The sequence below is a fragment of the Mobula hypostoma genome, chromosome 19 (assembly GCF_963921235.1).
Source record: "Mobula hypostoma chromosome 19, sMobHyp1.1, whole genome shotgun sequence".
In the NCBI taxonomy this organism is placed as follows: Eukaryota; Metazoa; Chordata; class Chondrichthyes; order Myliobatiformes; family Myliobatidae; genus Mobula; species Mobula hypostoma.
This window is the reverse complement of record NC_086115.1, coordinates 17115334-17134368: the sequence shown is the minus strand read 5'-3', so window position 1 is coordinate 17134368 and position 19035 is coordinate 17115334.

Here is a 19035-nt window from a genome sequence, read left to right as displayed (position 1 = left end):
GTATAAGACTATAAGAGATAGGAGCAAAATTAAGACATCTAGACGATCAAATCCTCTCTACCATTACATGATGCCTGATTTATTATCCTTCTCAACCCCTTCTCCTGCCTTCTCTTTGTAACCTTCGATGTCCTTACTAATTGAGACCTATCATCTTCTGCTTTAAATATATCCAATGACTTGGACTCCAGTGCTGTCTGTGTATATAACTTAAGTTTAATTTATGTTTTTCTCATGAATGCTGCCTATCTGATGCTCTGTGTCTGTGATGCTGCTACAGGTAAGTTTTTCATTGCACCTGCGCACACATGGATGTGTAGATGACAAAAAACTTGACTTGGACTTTGCCTGAGTGTGGGTGAACTGCCTTGAGAAGGAGGGATCTGACTGGGTGCCCACAGAGGGAGAGGTGGGTGTGAGACTGGGCGGGGGCCCCAGTGAAAGACCAGACACCCTACTCCTGGAATTGAGGCCCAAAAGTCAGACCCGTCTTGGGGTCAATACCCAGAGGTTGGCAAAGTCCAGAGGCAAAAGCCCGAAGTTAAAGTCTGCGAGTCCGGGCCAGGATTTGGAGATTGGAGGCTGATGTCTGGGGGTCTAAAAGTCCAGGACCAAGAAGTGGTCTGTCCTGGGGGGTGGGGTTGGAGGTGTGTGTGTGTGTGTGTGTGTGTGTGTGTGAGAGAGAGAGAGAGAGAGGAGGGAGGGAGGGAGGGAGAGAGAGAGGGGGGAGGGAGGGAGGGAGAGAGAGAGGGGGGAGGGAGGGAGGGAGGGAAAGGGTTTCTCGAGCTGTTGTTTTGCTGAACATGGTGTGTAAGCTCTGTTGGTGCTGGAAAGTGTGATGACACTTGCTGGCTGACCCAGCTCATCCTTGGGTTGTGTTTGGTTGTTAACACAAACATGTTTCGCTGTATGTTTTGATGTATATGTGATAAATGAACGAACTTGCACTGTGTTCACACAGTCACTGCCAGTAACTCTGGCAGCACAGTAGGGTGCAATGGTAGGGAGCAGTGCTAGTCTTTAGCAATCAAGGCTCAATTCCTATAACAGTCTGTAAAGAACATCTATGCTCTTCCTGTGACCATGTGGGTTTCTTCCAAGTGTTCCAGTTCCCTCCCACATTCCAAGATGTATGAATGAGGTTGTGGACATGCTATGTATGAATGAGGTTGTGGGCATGCTATGTATGAATCAGGTTGTGGGCATGCTATGTATGAATGAGGTTGTAGGCATGCTATGTATGAATGAGGTTGTAGGCATGCTATGTATGAATGAGGTTGTAGGCATGCTATGTATGAATGAGGTTGTGGGCATGCTATGTATGAATGAGGTTGTAGGCATGCTATGTATGAATGAGATTGTGGGCATGCTATGTATGAATGAGGTTGTAGGCATGCTATGTATGAATGAGGTTGTGGGCATGCTATGTATGAATGAGGTTGTGGGCATGCTATGTATGAATGAGGTTGTAGGCATGCTATGTATGAATGAGGTTGTGGGCATGCTATGTATGAATGAGGTTGTAGGCATGCAATGTATGAATGAGGTTGTAGGCATGCTATGTATGAATGAGGTTGTGGGCATGCTATGTATGAATGAGGTTGTAGGCATGCTATGTATGAATGAGGTTGTGGGCATTCTATGTATGAATGAGGTTGTGGACATGCTATGTATGAATGAGGTTGTAGGCATGCTATGTATGAATGAGGTTGTAGGCATGCTATGTATGAATGAGGTTGTGGGCATGCTATGTATGAATGAGGTTGTAGGCATGCTATGTATGAATGAGGTTGTAGGCATGCTATGTATGAATGAGGTTGTGGGCATGCTATGTATGAATGAGGTTGTAGGCATGCTATGTATGAATGAGGTTGTGGGCATGCTATGTATGAATGAGGTTGTGGGCATGCTATGTATGAATGAGGTTGTGGGCATGCTATGTATGAATGAGGTTGTAGGCATGCAATGTATGAATGAGGTTGTAGGCATGCTATGTATGAATGAGGTTGTGGGCATGCTATGTATGAATGAGGCTGTAGGCATGCTATGTATGAATGAGGTTGTGGGCATTCTATGTATGAATGAGGTTGTGGACATGCTATGTATGAATGAGGTTGTAGGCATGCTATGTATGAATGAGGTTGTAGGCATGCTATGTATGAATGAGGTTGTGGGCATGCTATGTATGAATCAGGTTGTGGACATGCTATGCCGGTGCTGGGAGCATGGAGACATTTGCGGGCTGCCCCAGCACATCCTTCACTGCGTTGGTTGTTAGTGCCTCACCTTGAGTATTGTGAACAGTTTTGGGCCCTTCATCTTAGAAAAGATGTGCTGGCATTAGAGAGGCTCCAGAGGAGGTTCACAAGGATGATTCCAGGAATGAAAGGGTTATCATACAAGGAATGTTTGATGGCTCTGGGTCTGTACTTACTGGAATTCAGAAGGATGAGGGGGGTTCTCATTGAAACCATCCAAATGTTGGAAGGCCTAGACAGCGTAGATGTGGAAAGGATGTTTCCCATCGTGGAAGAGTCTAGGACAAGAGGGCACAGCCTCAGGATAGAAGGGCGTCCATTTAAAACAGAGATGCGGAGAAATTTCTTTAGCCAATGAGTGGTGAATTTGTAGAGTTTGTTGCCACATGCAGCTGTGGAGGCCAGGTCATTGGGTGTATTTAAGGCAGGGATTGATAGGTTCTTGACTGGACATGGCATCAAAGGTTACGGGGAGAAGGCCGTGAACTGGGGTTGAGGAGGAGAAAAAAAAGGATCAGCCATGGTTGAATGGCGGAGCAGACTCGATGGGCCAGATGGCCTAATTCTGCTCCTGTGTCTTATGGTCTAAGTAAGTGATATATTTCACGACGTAAACACGAGGAATTCTGCAGATGCTGGAAATTCAAGCAACACACATCAAAGTTGCTGGTGAACGCAGCAGGCCAGGCAGCATCTCTAGGAAGAGGTACAGTCGATGTTTCAGGCCGAGACCCTTCGTCAGGACTAACTGAAGGAAGACTGAGTAAGGGATTTGAAAGTGGGAGGGGGAGGGGGAGATCCAAAATGAGAGAAGACAGGAGGGGGAGGGATGGAGCCAAGAGCTGGACAGGTGCACTCAGGTTGGAGGAACAACACCTTATATTCCGTCTGGGTAGCCTCCAACATGATGGCATGAACATTGACTTCTCAAACTTCCGCTAATGCCCCACCTCCCCCTCGTACCCCATCCGTTATTTATTTTTATACACACATTCTTTCTCTCACTCTCCTTTTTCTCCCTCTGTCCCTCTGACTATACCCCTTGCCCATCCTCTGGGTTCCCCCCCCCTTGTCTTTCTCCCTGGACCTCCTGTCCCATGATCCTCTCATATCCCCTTTGCCAATCACCTGCTGGTGTTCACCAGCAACTTTGATGTGTGTTGCTGATATATTTCACTGTGTGCTTTGAGGTCTTGATGTCAGGGTCTCCGTCGGTCAGAGATGACCATGGATATTGCATCCCAGCTGTCTAGGTATGCAAGCCTACGTGGTACAACATGGAGAGTGAACTGTTGCCCATGTAGCAAACTCCCCCCACCCCATGTATCTGATAAACCCAAAGGAATGCAGAGACCGATACAGTTTGGTACCAGCATCGTCGCAGGAATTGCCAGTCAACATTGAACTCAATGTAGGACCGCCTTAGGGACTCCAGCTCCGGATTTTTCCCTTGGGGTTTATTCCCAAAGCCTTCCCCAGTATAGCTGCAACACCTCATATACCGTCTGGGTAGTCTCCAGCCCCTTGGTATGAACATAGAATTCTCCAACTTCCGGTAATTCCCTCCCCCTCCCTTCCCCTATCCCTATGTCACTCTGCCCCCTCCCCCAGCTGCCTATCGCCTCCCTCATGGTTCTGCCTCCTTCTACTACCCATTGTGTTTTCCCCTATTCCTTCTTCACCTTTCCTGCCTATCACCTCCCTGCTTCGCCTCCCCCACCCCTTTATCTTACCCCTTACTGGTTTTTCACCTGGAACCTACCAGCCTTCTCCTTCCCACCCTCCCCCCACCTTCTTTCTAGGGCCTCTGCCCCCTCCCTCTTCAGTCCTGACGAAGGGTTCCGGCCCGAAACATCGACCGATCTTTTCCACGGATGCTGCCCGACCTGCTGAGTTCCTCCAGCGTGTTGTGAGTGCGGCCAAGAGTGGGCACAGCTGCAAGGCGGTGGAGGTTTGAGATCGGAGTTTTCCTTCTCCTAGATGAGCTGCCAACCATGAGTGACGATCCCCATCTGCCTGAAGCGACTGGTTTTAAGGTGCCAGTGACCCACCTTTGCCCTTCTCCTGTCAGTAGGAGTGGTTCCGCCGGGCTTGGTAGCTAAGCCACACATGAAGGCCAGGAGCTGGACATGGTTGTCAGAGGCTATTTGAGATGCACGCCATTGGGAGCATTTATAGGTAGTGGGGAGCTTATCTCCGCTAACCCCCAGGTATGACAACCTTAAGGTTTTGACAAATGAAGCAAATGCTTATTTTCCTGGGTGATTCCAGTACAGACAAGCTGTAGGACGAGTCGTCCCTACCACTTCCCAACAAATGGCCCGTGGTCACTCTCTGCTGGACTAGGCTGAGGTTAAATCCGTCTGGGCATTGCAGATTGAAGTGCTTTCTATTGATCAGGAGGGGCTGTAACAGAGGGTGCATTACTCAGCGGGGCTGAGAGTGGAGGGTGGAGGAGGGGGCGCACAAGGTCAGTGCTGCCTACTGACAGGCCTGTGGCTGGGATCAGGGTAGCTCTCAGTGTCTCTCAGTACTGCCTCTGTCTCCACTTGTTTGTACTGGGGACACTGAGAAAGCCACTTCCAGGCAGAACAACCGCACTCGCTCGGGCACCCAGAGCAGAGGGTGACGGCCGCACGACACCAGCGACGGCTGCTCTCACCGGGGACCGGAACTCGCGCCTGATCCCGCTCCCAACCCTGTGCGTGGTGGGTCAGGTGGGGGGGGGGTGTGTGCGTGTGTGTGTGATTCCAGTACAGACAAGCATTTGCTTCATTTGTCAAAACGTTAAGGTTGTCATACCTGGGGGTTAGCGCGGATAAGCTCCCCACTACCTATAAATGCTCCCAATGGCATGCAGCTCAAATAGCCTCTGACAACCATGTCCAGCTCCTGGCCTTCATGTGTGGCTTAGCTACCAAGCCCGGCGGAACCATTCCTACTGACAGGATAAGGGCAAAGGTGGGTCACTGGCACCTTAAAACCAGTCGCTTCAGGCAGGTGGGGATCGTCACTCGTGGTTGGCAGCTCATCTAGGAGAAGGAAAACTCTGATCTCAAACCTCCACTGCCTTGCAGTTGTACCCACTCGTGGGGAAGGCTTCGAGAATAAACCCCGAGGGAAAAATCTGGAGCTGGAGTCCCTAAGGCAGTCCTACATTGAGTTCAACATTGACTGGCAATTCCTGCGACGAAGACACATATATCACCATATACAATCATTTTCTTGTGGGCATTCTCAGTAGGTACAAAGAAACCCCATAGAATCAATGAAAATCTGCATGGTAGATAGATGATGGATGCTGCTTTCGTGCCACAGTGTGTGATGTGTGGGTGGAGTGTGTGAATGTGTGTGTAGGTGTGGAGTGTGTGAGTGTGTGGCAGGGTGTATGCATGTTTATGTGTGTGTGGAGAGGGGATGTGTATGTGCTGGGGAGGGCGGTGCTTGATTGCAGAAGGGGCAACTATACAAAAATAACTTCTCCATATCTCACTGTAATACTGATACATGACCTTCCCCACAGACACTCACAATCACTGGGAGATGGGTCCCACACACACTGACCCTCACTGGGGGATGGGACCCACACACACTGACCCTCACTGGGGGACAGGTCCCACACACACTGACCCTCACTGGGGGATGGGACCCACACACACTGACCCTCACTGGGGGACGGGTCCCACACGCACTGACCCTCACTGGGGGATGGGACCCACACACACTGACCCTCACTGAGGGATAGGTCCCACACACACTGACCCTCACTGGGGGATGGGTCCCACACACACACACTGACCCTCACTGGGAGATGGGACCCACACACACACTGACCCTCACTGGGGGACGGGTCCCACACGCACTGACCCTCACTGGGACACGGGTCTCACACACACTGACCCTCACTGGGGGACAGGTCCCACACACACTGACCCTCACGGGGGGACAGGTGTCACACACACTGACCCTCACTGGGGGACAGGTCCCACACACACACACACTGACCCTCACTGGGAGATGGGTCCCACACTCACTGACCCTCACTGGGGGATGGGTCCCACACACACACACACTGATCCTCACTGGGGGACGGTTCCACACACACACACTGACCCTCACTGGGGGATGGGACCCACACACACTGACCCTCACTGGGGAATGGGTCCCACTCACAACCCTGACCCTCACTGGTCCTATTTTGGATCAGGCAATGTGTCAGTCTTACACTCGGAACTGTAGACGACCACATCCTGCACTGACCATCCGTTCCCAGCTGAGAGTCACGGTGATCCACCCCACCCCCCTGTCACACAGCTGAGGGACACAGTGACCCAGCCCACCCCCCCGTCACACAGCTGAGGGACACCCGCCCCACCCCGTCACACAGCTGAGAGTCACGGTGACCCACCCCACCCCCGTCACACAGCTGAGAGTCACGGTGACCCACCCCACTCCTGTCACACAGCTGAGGGACACGGTGACCCACCCCACCCCCGTCACACAGCTGTATAGTGACCCACCCACCCCGTCACACAGCTGAGAGTCACGGTGACCCGCCCCACCCCGTCACACAGCTGAGAGTCACGGTGACCCACCCCACCCCCGTCACACAGCTGAGAGTCACGATGACCCACCCCACCCCCCGTCACACAGCTGAGAGTCACGATGACCCACCCCACCCCCGTCACACAGCTGAGAGTCACGGTGACCCACCCCACCCCGTCACACAGCTGAGAGTCACGATGACCCACCCCACCCCCCCGTCACACAGCTGAGAGTCACGGTGACCCACCCCACCCCCGTCACACAGCTGAGGGACACAGTGACCCACCCCACCCCCGTCACAGAGCTGAGAGTCACGATGACCCACCCCACCCCCGTCACACAGCTGAGAGACACGGTGACCCACCCCACCCCCCCGTCACACAGCTGAGAGTCACGATGACCCACCCCACCCCCGTCACACAGCTGAGAGTCACGGTGACCCACCCCACCCCCGTCACACAGCTGAGGGACACAGTGACCCACCCCACCCCCGTCACAGAGCTGCACAGTGGAGGGTATCGTAACTGGTTGCGTCATGGCCTGGTATGGAATTGCCAATGCCCGGGAATGGAAAAGTGCACAGACAGTGGAGAGCACAGCCTGGCCCGTCACAGGTAAAGCCCTCCCCACTTCTGAGCGCATTTACAGGGAGTGCTGCCACCAGAAAGCAGCGTCCATCGACAAGGACCCCCAGCATCCAGGCCACACTCTCTTCTCGCTATGTCCATCAGGCAGGAGGTATAGGAGCCTGGGGTCTCACACCTTCAGATTCAGGAAGTTATTGCCCTTCAACCATCAGTCTTCTGAACCAGCTACGACTTCACTCGCCACAACTCTGAACTGATTCCACAACCCACAGACTCACCTTCGGGGACTCTACAGCTCGTGTTCTCAGTATGACTTTTACCTGCATCACACACAAAATGCTGGAGGAACAGCAGGTCAGGCAGCATCTGTGGAAATGAATAAACCGTCTACACTTCAGGCCGAGACCCTTCATCGGGACGGAAGAAGTGTCTTGGCCTGAAACATTGTCTGTTTATTCATTTTTGTAGATGCTGCCTGACTCAGAGTCCCCCGTTATTTTCTGTGTGTTGCTCTGATTTTCCTGCATCTGCAGAATATCTTGTGTTCATAACTTTGATTTGCATATTGGTTGTTCGTCACTCTCTATCTGCTTATGTATAGTTTTCATAAATTCTATTGTATTTCTCTTTTCTTGTACATGCCTGTAAACAAGAAGAAGACTCTCAGGGTAGTATTGGTTGGGGTTCACCAAGGACGTTGTGTCCTAGCCATCTGTGTTGTGGATGATGAAGTCGGTACACAGGCCAGGGCGGTGGGATCTAGAGAGCCAGGCTCCCCTCTCCTTGCAGACTATGAATCGAAACAGGCAGCAGTGGCACGGCAGGAGTTACCAGTCAGCATTGAACACAATGTAGGGCTGCCCTAGGGACTCCAGCTCTCGACATCTCGTCACGGTTTACTCCCCCAACAAGGCGTATAGCCACTGGCAACAGGTTCGAGATCAGGATTTTCCTCCTAGATAAACTGCCAACTTTGGCTGACGAGCCCCGTCTGCCCAAAGCAACCGGTTTTAAGGCACCAGTAACTCACTTTTGCCCCTTCTGTTGCCAGTAGAAATATCTCCACCGGGCTTCTCCAGCTAAGCCACATGTGAAAGCCAGGAGCTGGACTTGGTTATCAGAGGCTACGTGAAATGCACACCATTGGAAGCATTTATCACTAGCAGGACTTTATCCCCACTCGTTTCCCCCCCCCCCTCCAGTTATGACAACTTTAAGGAACCTCAGGATGGTATATGGTAACAAATAGGTACTTTGATAATAAATTTACTTCAAACTTTCAATATCGGCTACCTGGCTGCCATAACATTTGTCGGAATCCCCTCTCACACCCGTCTCCCACGAACTCCTGGCCAGCCCCTCGATGTGTAACTTTGCTGCCCCATGTAGTATCTGGATCTGACTTCTGTTCCATTTCACTGACCACCCCCCCCCCCCGAGACCCCCACACTAGATCCAAGTAAGGGAGGTGCCCCAATTTCACATTGTCCATCCCGGGCTCACAGCCAACCAGCCCCATGCTCCCCACCTCTGTAACCACCTACCCATCAACAACCATACGTCATCGCCACATAGGAAAGGGAACTGGCCCTTTGGCCCATCCCTCATCATGCTGTCCCCCTACACCAATCCCATTCATCATCACTTGAGCTCTGGAGGCTCTGTGATCATCAAGGCCCTTCTCCAAAACAGTGACAGTTTCTGCCTCCGCCACCTCCATCGCCGATTCCAATCCCCTTCTGGGGGAGAAAAACTCCTGCCCTGGTCCTGATTTAATGTCTTACCCCTTACCTTGAACCTGTGTAGGCACCTCTGCCATGGAGGATCGTTTATCACGAGTGGGCAGGACACATCGACGTGTCTGTCCATGGCCTCCTCCACTGCCACGATGAGGCCAAATGCAGATTATTTACTGGTTTGGAGGTACAGCATGGAATAGCTCCCTTCAGCCCTTCGAACCGCACCACTCGGCAATCCCAACCTTAAACCCAGCCTAATCACAGGACAATTTACAATGAACAACTAATCTACTAACCAGTCAGTCTTTGAACGGTGGGTGGAAACCGTAGCTGCAGGAGAAAGCCAATGCATTCCATGGGGAGGCTGTTAAAACTCCTTAGAGGAGATAGCGGGTCCGAACCCCAAACTCCAGTGCCCCGAGCTGTAACTACGTTACCATGGTGCCCCAGGTTAGAGGAGCAACACCTCATATTCATTCTGGGTGGCCTCCAACCGAATGGTATTACATCAATTTCTCTAACTTACGGTAACTACCCCTCTATTCCCCCCCCCACTTTGTTTTTGCTCATTTTGATTCCCCCCTCACCCCTGCTTTACCCCTCCGCTGCCCATCACCTCCCACTGTCTTCCTTCCCCCTTCTCTTCCTCCCACTGTCTCCTCCAATCAGACTCCTTCTTCTTCAGCCCTTTACCTTTCTGACCTATCACCGTCCAGCTTCTCAGTTCATTCCCCTCCCCCCTCACCTGGCTTCGACCGTCACCTACCGGCTTGTGCTCCTCCCCCAGCCCCTCACCATTTTATTCTGGCTCTCTGACGAAGGGTCCCGGCCTGAAACGCCACCTGTTTATTCACTTCCACAGATGCTGCCCGACCTGCTGAGTTCCTCCAGCGTTTTGTGGGTGGCGTTCCCGCTCCGGCGGCTCACTGTGCGGACGCTGTTGGCTCCTGATCCCACGCCGAACCCCACCAGTTGCTTTTCCCACGCGGCGGCTAACAAGGGGTAGTGGTTAACTCTGTGACACGGGCCACAGAGCGAGCGGGGCCGCTGCCTCACGGCTTCAGAGGCCTGGGTTTGACCCTGACCTCCTCGGCGGCCTGCGCAGAGCTCCCTATGTCTGTCTGGATTTGCCCCGGGAATTCTGGTTTCCTCCCACGTCACAAATACATGTCGCGTCTGGGGGGAGGGGAGGGGTTAATCGGCCATTGTAAATTGCCCCTCATCGTATGGACGAGGGGTGCAGTTTGGTAATGGGGATGTTGGGGGGGGTGGAGTGAGATAGGATCACGGTGGATTTAATCACAAGGGTTCCTGCGCTGTAGGACTCTGAATTGATGAACATTTGACCTTCCTGACCCTGTCCTGCAGTCTCTCCCTCACCCGGTTCAACAGACTCCACCCCTCAGCAGACTCCCAGCCAGTGGGAATGCGAGGCCGAGGTTGGATGTCCACCGAGCTGCTGACTTGTGTCTCGTTGACTTTGAGATCTCCCAGAAACCGCCAGCACACGGTCCAGGCTCCTTCAGCACTAATGGTGTCTGGAAGGAGAGCTAAGAGCAGGTCTCTCCACACTTGAGACCGCAGACGCACTGGGCATTGTATTGTCTGTTTCTCAAGAGGGCCATTAAAATGTGGTTACACCCCATGGACCCCACTCATTCAGACAACCACAGCTCAGCAAGAAGAAACAATGGCAGCCATTAATACAATCACTCGCCACAATACAGCATTCCTCTCCAACAACTCCAAGGGGATTCAGACCCGGATTCATTTACTTATTACATGTACAGTGCATCAAAACATACAGTGAAATATGTCGTTTGTGTTAATAACCAGCACAACTTAAGGATGTGCTGGGGGCAGCCTGCAAGTGGGCAGGAGCTACATCAGCCTTACGCCCCACATCACCAGGGTCAGGAACGGTTAGTACCCTGCAACCATGAGGCTCATGAACCAGTGACGATGACTTCACCCACCTCAACGCTGAACTGATTCTATAAACAATGGATTCACTTTTGCGGGCTCTACAACTCATGTTTGTACCGATTGGCTTCTCTTAAACATTGCTGTCTGGTTTATCTATAATTTCACACAAAATACCAGAACCAACAATGTCCTAAAGTACAAAGCTTCTTTTTTCTTTTCTTTCTTATAACAACATAATGAAAATCAAATGAATGTATGTATAGTAAACAAGCAAAAAGCAAAGGAAACCCTACCACCCCGTCTCCTTTCCCCTTCCCAGCCCTCACCCCTCCCGTATGTGCTGTTTAGGTCCTACCGCCCCCCACACTTAGTTCAGCTGTCGGTCTCTTCTAAATACAACAGTAATAGTTGTTAGATTTTTTCAAATTCCTTGAGATTTTACGCAAAATTCCATTCTATTTCTCTTTTCCTATAAATGCCTACAAGCAAATTAAGCTCAAGGTAGTATATGGTAACATAAAGGTACTTTGATAATAAATTCACTTCGAACCTTGAACTACTTGGGCTTCAAGTAACGGTGAAGACCAGGGCATCACATTTGTTGACAAAGGCTACTTTACTTTACTTTTTACTTTATACTTTATTGTCACCAAACAATTGACACTAGAGCGTACAATCATCATAGCGATATTTGATTCTGCGCTTCCCGCTCCCTGGATTACAAATCAATAGTAAATATTAAAAATTTAAGTTATAAATCATAAATAGAAAATAGAAAATGGAAAGTAAGGTAGTGCAAAAAAACTGAGAGGCAGGTCCGGATATTTGGAGGGCATGGCCCAGATCCGGGTCAGGATCCGTTCAGCAGTCTTATCACAGTTGGAAAGGAGCTGTTCCCAAATTTGGCCGTACGAGTCTAAAAGTAGAGTATAAGATAAGGGAGCAGAATCTGGCCATTTGGCCCATCATGTCTGCTCCACCATTTCATCATGGCTAATCCATTTCCCTCTCAGCCCCAATGTTTTGCTTTCTCCCCGCAACCCTTCATGCCTTGACTAATCAAAAATCTATCAACATAAATGACAGCTTGGCCTCCACAGCCACTTGTGGAAATGTATTCCACAGTTTCACCACTTACTGGCTAAAGAATTTCCTTCTCATCTTCATGCTGAATGGGCATCTTTCTATTTTGAGGCTGTGCCCTCTGGTCCTATACTTCCCAGTCATAGGAAATATCCTCGCAACATCCACTCTTTCGAGGCTTTCCAGTATTTGATAGATTTCAATGGGATCTCCCCTCATTCTCTGAATTCCAATGAGTACAGGCTCAGAGACATCAAATGCTCCTTTCATTCCTGGAATCAGTTTTGTGAACCTCTTTTGAACCCTCTCCAATATCAGCACACCCTTTCTCAGGTAAGGGGCCCAAAATTGCTCACAATACTCCAAGTGAGGCCTCACCAGTGCTTTATAAAGTCTCAGCATTACATCCTTGCTTTTATATTCTAGTCTTATCAAAATAAATGCTAACATTGTATTTGCCTTCCTCACCACTGACTCAATCTACAAATGAACCTTTAGGGAAGCCTAGACAAGGACTCCCAAGTCCCTTTGTACCTCAGACTTTTGAATTCTTCTACGAAGTGCATGACCATACACTTCCCAACACTGTACTCAATCTTCCACCTCTTTGCCCATTCTCCTTCTGCAGCCTCTCTGCTTCTTCAACACTACCTTCCCCTCCATCTACCTTGGTATCATCTACGACTTGGCCAAAGTGATCTCAATTTCATGATCCAAATTATTGACAAGTAACACAAAAAGAGGCCGTCCAAACACAGACCCCTGTGGAACATCACTAGTCATCAGCAGCCATCGGGAAAAGGGTTCCCTTTATTCCTAGTCTTTACCTCCTGCCAGTCAGCCAACGTTCTATCCATGCTTGTATCTTTCCTGTAATACTTGATAAGCAGCCTCATGTCTGGCACCTTGTCAAAGGCCATCTGAAAATCCATGTACACTGCATCCACCGATTCTCCTTCGTCTATCTTGTTTGTTATTTTTTCAAAGAATTCCAACAGATTTGTCAGGCAAGATTTTCCCTTGAGCAATCTATGTTGATTTTGGCCTATTTTATCATATGCCTCCAAGTACCCCAAAACCACATCCTTAACAACTGATTCCAACATCTTCCCAATCACTGAGGTCAGACTAATTGGCCTATAGTTTCCTTTTTCCTGCTTCTCTCCCTTCTTGCAATTTTCCAGACCTTGGAATCATGCTAAAATCTATTGATTCTTGAAAGATCATTAATAATGCCGACCATCAGTTTCCCAAGCACCTTCTCCCCAGTAATGGCAATTTCCTCCAACTTCCCATGAATTTTGGATCCATTTTTGGCTTTTATGTTGACTTTGACTCCCCTTGTCAGCAACAGTTGTGTCTTTAGAAAATTTCTTCTTCTTTGGAATGTGTCTATCCTGCATCTTCTGAATTGCTCTCAGAAATTCCAGCCATTGTTGCTCTGCCATCATCCCTGCTAGTGTCCCCTTCCAATCAACTTTGGCCATGCCTCTATAATTTTCTTTACTTCTCTGTAATACTGATACATCTGACTTGAGCTTCTCTCTCTCAAATTGCAGCGTGAAATCTATCATCTTAAGATCACTGGCCCCAGTGGGTTCCTTTACCTTAAGCTCTCTTATGAATTCTGGTTCATGCTCTACACCCAATCCAGAATAGTTCATCCCCTTATGCCCTCAACCACCAGCTGCTCTAAAAAGCTATCCTGAAGACATTCTACAGATGCCCCTTATTGGGATCCAGCACAAACTTAATTTTCTCAATCTACCTAAATATTGAAATCCCCCATGACTATCATAACATTGCCCTTTTAACATGCATTTTCTATCGAGTTTGAACTGGACCCAGTGTCTTTTCTCTTAGGCCTCGTATTATTAATGCACGTCAGAAAAATCTTTTTAATATCCTGACTTTTTGTGCGAGGAAGAACATTTTGCTTTGTTGGATAGCCGATAAGGCCCCTGGACTTTCTGGTTGGCATAAATTAATCATGGAATACATTCCTTTGGACCTTTTAACATGTATGGTACACTCAAAAACAAATAGTTTTCAAAAAACATGGCAACTCCTTCTACAATATGTAGATGTAAACCAGTCTGGTATACTAATAAGGGCTTTTGTATAGGACGTGGTGGTGATGTCTATATTTTGATAGAAGTGTTCTGATAGCTGATATCTGTGAGGGGAAGAAATGTAAATGTACCTGGAAATTGAAAGTTTTGTTATGCTGAGCCAAAAAAATTAAAAATTTAAAAAAAGGAAAAAAATGCATTTTCTATTTGCCATTGTAATTTATAGACCACACATTTGCTACTGTTTTGAGGTCTGTATATAACTCCCATCAGAGCCTTTTTACCCTTACAGATTGTTAGCTCTACCCATAACACTTCTACACCTTCTGATCCTATCACACCTCTTTCTACTGATTTAATTCCATTTTTACCAACAGAGCTACCCCACCCACTCTGCCTACTTGCCTCTCCTTGGATGTTAAGCCCCCAGCTATAATCTTCTTTCATCCGTGATTCAATGATGCTCACAATATCATACATGCCAATCTCTAAGTATGCTGCAAGTTCATCTACCTTATTCCCTATGCTGTGTGCATTCAAACATGGCACCTTCAGTCCTGTATTCATCACACTTTTTGATTTTGTCCCCCTTTTGCATTGCATCTCATCCCATTGACAGCAATTTTGCCCTATCATCTGCCTACCCTTGCTAGCAGTCTCACTTCACACTGCTTCTGGGAACCAACTGCCCCATCCCCAGCCCTAACACTCTGGTTCCCACCCCCCTTCCAGATTAGCTTATACCCTTCCGAACAGCTCTAGCAAACCTGCCCACAGGATATTGCTACCCTCAGGTTTTGGTGTAACCTGTCCCTTTTGTACAGGTCATACCTTCCCCAGAAGAGATCCCAATGATCCATAAATCTGAACCCCTACCCCCTGTACCAGTTCATCAGCCATGCATTTCTCTGCCAAATGCTCCTAATCTCACTGGCAGCAATCCGGAGGTGACTACACTGCCAGTCCTGCTTCTCAGCTTTCTACCTATCTCCCTACAATCTCTCTTCAGGATGTCCTCACCTTTCCTATCCATGTCATTGGTGCCAATTTGTACCCAGACTCTAGCTGCTCACCCTGCCCCTTTAGAATGTCATGGACTCGATCCAAGACATCCCTGACCTTGGCATCTGGGAGGCAACAGACCAGCCGGGTGTCTCTATTGTGCTACAGAATCTCGTCTCTGTTCCTCGAACTATGGAATCTCCTATCACTGCTGCAATCTTCTTCACCTCTCTTCTGAGTCACGGCCCCAGACTCAGTGCCAGGGACAAGGTCGCTGCGGCTCTCCTAGGCGGGTCCTCTCCCCTCAACGGTATCCAAAATGGAATGCTTATTATTGAGGGGAGTGGCCACAGGGATCCTCTGCTCTGTCTGCTTGTTTCCCTTCCTTCTTCTGACAGTCACCCAGTTGCCTGCCACCTATATAACCATATAACAATTACAGCACGGAAACAGACCATCTCGGCTCTTCTAGTCCATGCCAAACTCCTACTCTCACCTAGTCCCACCAACCTGCACTGGATCCATAACCCTCCATTCCCTTCCTGTCCATATATCTATCCAAATTAACTTTAAATGACAACATCAAACCTGCCTCAACCACTTCTGCTGGAAGCTCGTTCCACACAGCCACCACTCTCTGAGTAAAGAAGTTCCCCCTCATGTTACCCCTAAACTTTTACCCTTTAATTCTCAACTCATGTCCTCTTGTTTGAATCTCCCCCACTCTCAATGGAAAAGCCCTATCCACGTCAACTCTATCAATCCCACTCATAATTTTAAACACCTCTATCAAGTCCCCTCTCAACCTTCTTGTCATAAGGAGGTGGCTAGGGACAGACCCAAGTGCAAGACACAGTCACAGAAGTACTAGGGACAGGACTAGGATACAGGGCGAGGGCAAGGACATGGACAGGAAAACTGGGAACCTGGAACAGGACTGGACAAGGGAGCTAGGAGCCCGGGTGTGGACTCTGAGCCAGACACTGGACAAGAACCCAGAACGTGGGTCTTGCCTCTGGCTCGGACCCCAGAACTAGGCAAGGATGAGGCTTAGCTGGCAGGCAGGGTGAGGCTGGAGTCTTCAGGCTTGAGGGTGGAGACTTGAGGTGAGGCTAGACAGGAGGCTGGAGTCTTCAGGCTTGAGGCTAGGCAGGCTCCTCCTGGGCAGGGCACGGATCACCACTTGACAGAGGCAAGGGACAGGAAGGGACAGAACCAACCGCAGGTAACAGCAAGATAGCCTGGCTTACCTGACGGAGGCAAGGGTTAGGAAGGGACAGAACCAACTGTAGGTAATAGGAATACGGCCTGGCTTATCCAACGGAGGCAAGGAACAGTAAGGGGCAGAACTAACCACAAGTAATAGGAATACGGCCTGGCCTACCCGACGGAGGCAAGGGACAGGAAGGGAGCTAGGTACAGGGTGGCTCCAGGACAAGACTACAGGCAAGACGAGGTGAGAGTTACCAGCAAGACAAGGCAAGGCTTCTGGCAAAGTAAGGCGAGACGAGAGCTTCAGGCGAGGCGAGAGTTACCGGCAAGACAAGGCAGGGCTTCAGGCGAGGAAACAGAAGACAGAGGAAGGGATACAAACAGTAAAGACAAAAACAACCTAGCCGCCACGCCCTGGTCTCTGGAGGTATTTATGCAGCCAGCCCCAACGAGCATCAGCTGCCTCAATTAGAGCTCAACAAAAACAGAAACAGGGTAGACAGGAAAACCTGGAGCAAGGGTTGATGGACTGGACCGTGAACCGGAATACGGACTTCATGGACCGGACCATGACACTTCTACGCTCCGAAGAATGAAGACCTAACTTGTTCAACCTTTCTCTGTAACTTAGGAGATGAAACCCAAGCAACATTTTAATAAACCTCCTCTGTAAACCTCCTCCTCTCCCTCACCTGCATCCTAGGGGTGACTACCTCCCTTTAGCTCCCATCTATCACTTCTTCAGTCTCCCGTATGAACTGAATGTCATCGAGCTGCAGCTTCAGTTCTTTAATACGTTCTCCCTGTGGAGCTGCAGCTCGGTGCACCTGGTGTAGAGGTGGTTATCTGGTAGGCTGCAGGTCTCCCAGAATTCCCACATCTTACAGAAAAATGTAACACTGTCCCTGGAGTCACTCTCTCTGCTCTAGCTATGCCCTAACAGATGAAGAATGAAGAATAAAGAGGAAGGAGAAACTTACCAGATACTTACCTTTCCTCAGCCTAAGGAGCTGAGTCAAATCATCCCCACTCTAACACCAGCCCACTCACACAATGGCCGCTCCACCAATGGCCTCTCCACTTGTTCTGCCTCATTTTTATTCACATTTGTGAATGAATCCTGTTCACTGATTGGCTGCAGTTCAAACTCTAAAAACTGCTGCAAAGCACCTCTTTTGTAAACTTCAATCACAGACTTGTGTGAAGTCGCCTCTTCTTGTGCACCTGTTCACTGACTGGGCACAGTTCAAACTCTGAAAACTCCAGGTGGAATTGTGAGTTGGAATGAGGTTTGAGAGAGTGTTCAGGGGATATAAACAGAATGAATGTGGAACTGCAGGTGGAATAAAATGTGAAAAATCCAATTTATTGCCAAAACAGTGAAGCTCCCTGCACACACTGTTCCATAACATACTCCCAGGGTCAGACATAGAGTGAATCTCCCTCCACACTGTCCCATCACACACTCCTGGGGTCAGACATAGAGTGAATCTCCCTCCACACTGTCCCATCGCAGACTTTCCCTGGGTCAGACATAGAGTGAAACTCCCTCAACAGTACACCTTTCCATCACACACTCCCAAAATCAGATACAGTGAAGCTCCTTCCACACCATCCCATCACACATTTTTGGGGTCAGGCTCAGAATTGAGCTCCCTCTACACCATCCCATCACTCTGTCCTAGGATCATGCAGAGAGTGAAACTTCCTCTGCACTGGTATATCTGAGTGAAGGTTTGAGAGATTCAAGAACTGAGCCTGTCTCTGGGACACCCCTGCATGAACTGACACTCTCAGACCCCAGAGTCATCTGTCCTTTGTCCCCAGGCAATAGTGCTCTTGGGCTCAGCGGCAGGGGCTGCCTGAAGCAACCACTCAGGAATTTCAGCACCAGGCTCCTCTCTGATCTCGCCATGCTCTCTCCAATGTTTTCCTCTGAACCACAATTTACAACAATTAATCTGCTGTGGACGATTCCAATGGGAGGCAGCATGTGAGTGCGAGGAATTATTCTGCGGGAGCCTTGCTCTCCAGTGGGCTCTCAGTGACTCTGCCGTGCCACCTGCTGGCAGAGGCAGGGACTGCTCCACACTCACTGACTCCCGTCACTACAGCAGTGTGTTTGTCTGGCAGCGTCCGTGGCGTGAGCAACAGAGCCAAGATCCCGGTGAAGGGCCCCTTGTCAGGACTGGGAAGGAGGAAACGCTGCAGAGATGAGGCAAAGGAAAGAAGTATCCGATATGGATGCTATACCTTGGTATAGCAACTACCCAGTGGACACAGCTGGGCACCTCACAGAAACCAGCCGCCCCTCCAAGAACTCTCTCTCTACACTTCTCCCTCACTCAGTAAAGCAGCCAGTATAGAAACATAGAAACATAGAAAATAGCTGCAGGAGTAGGCCATTCGGCCCTTCGAGCCTGCACCGCCATTCAGTATGATCATGGCTGATCATCCAACTCAGAACCCCGCACCAGCCTTCCCTCCATACCCCCTGATCCCCGTAGCCACAAGGGCCATATCTAACTCCCTCTTAAATATAGCCAATGAACTGGCCTCAACTGTTTCCTGTGGCAGAGAATTCCACAGATTCACCACTCTCTGTGTGAAG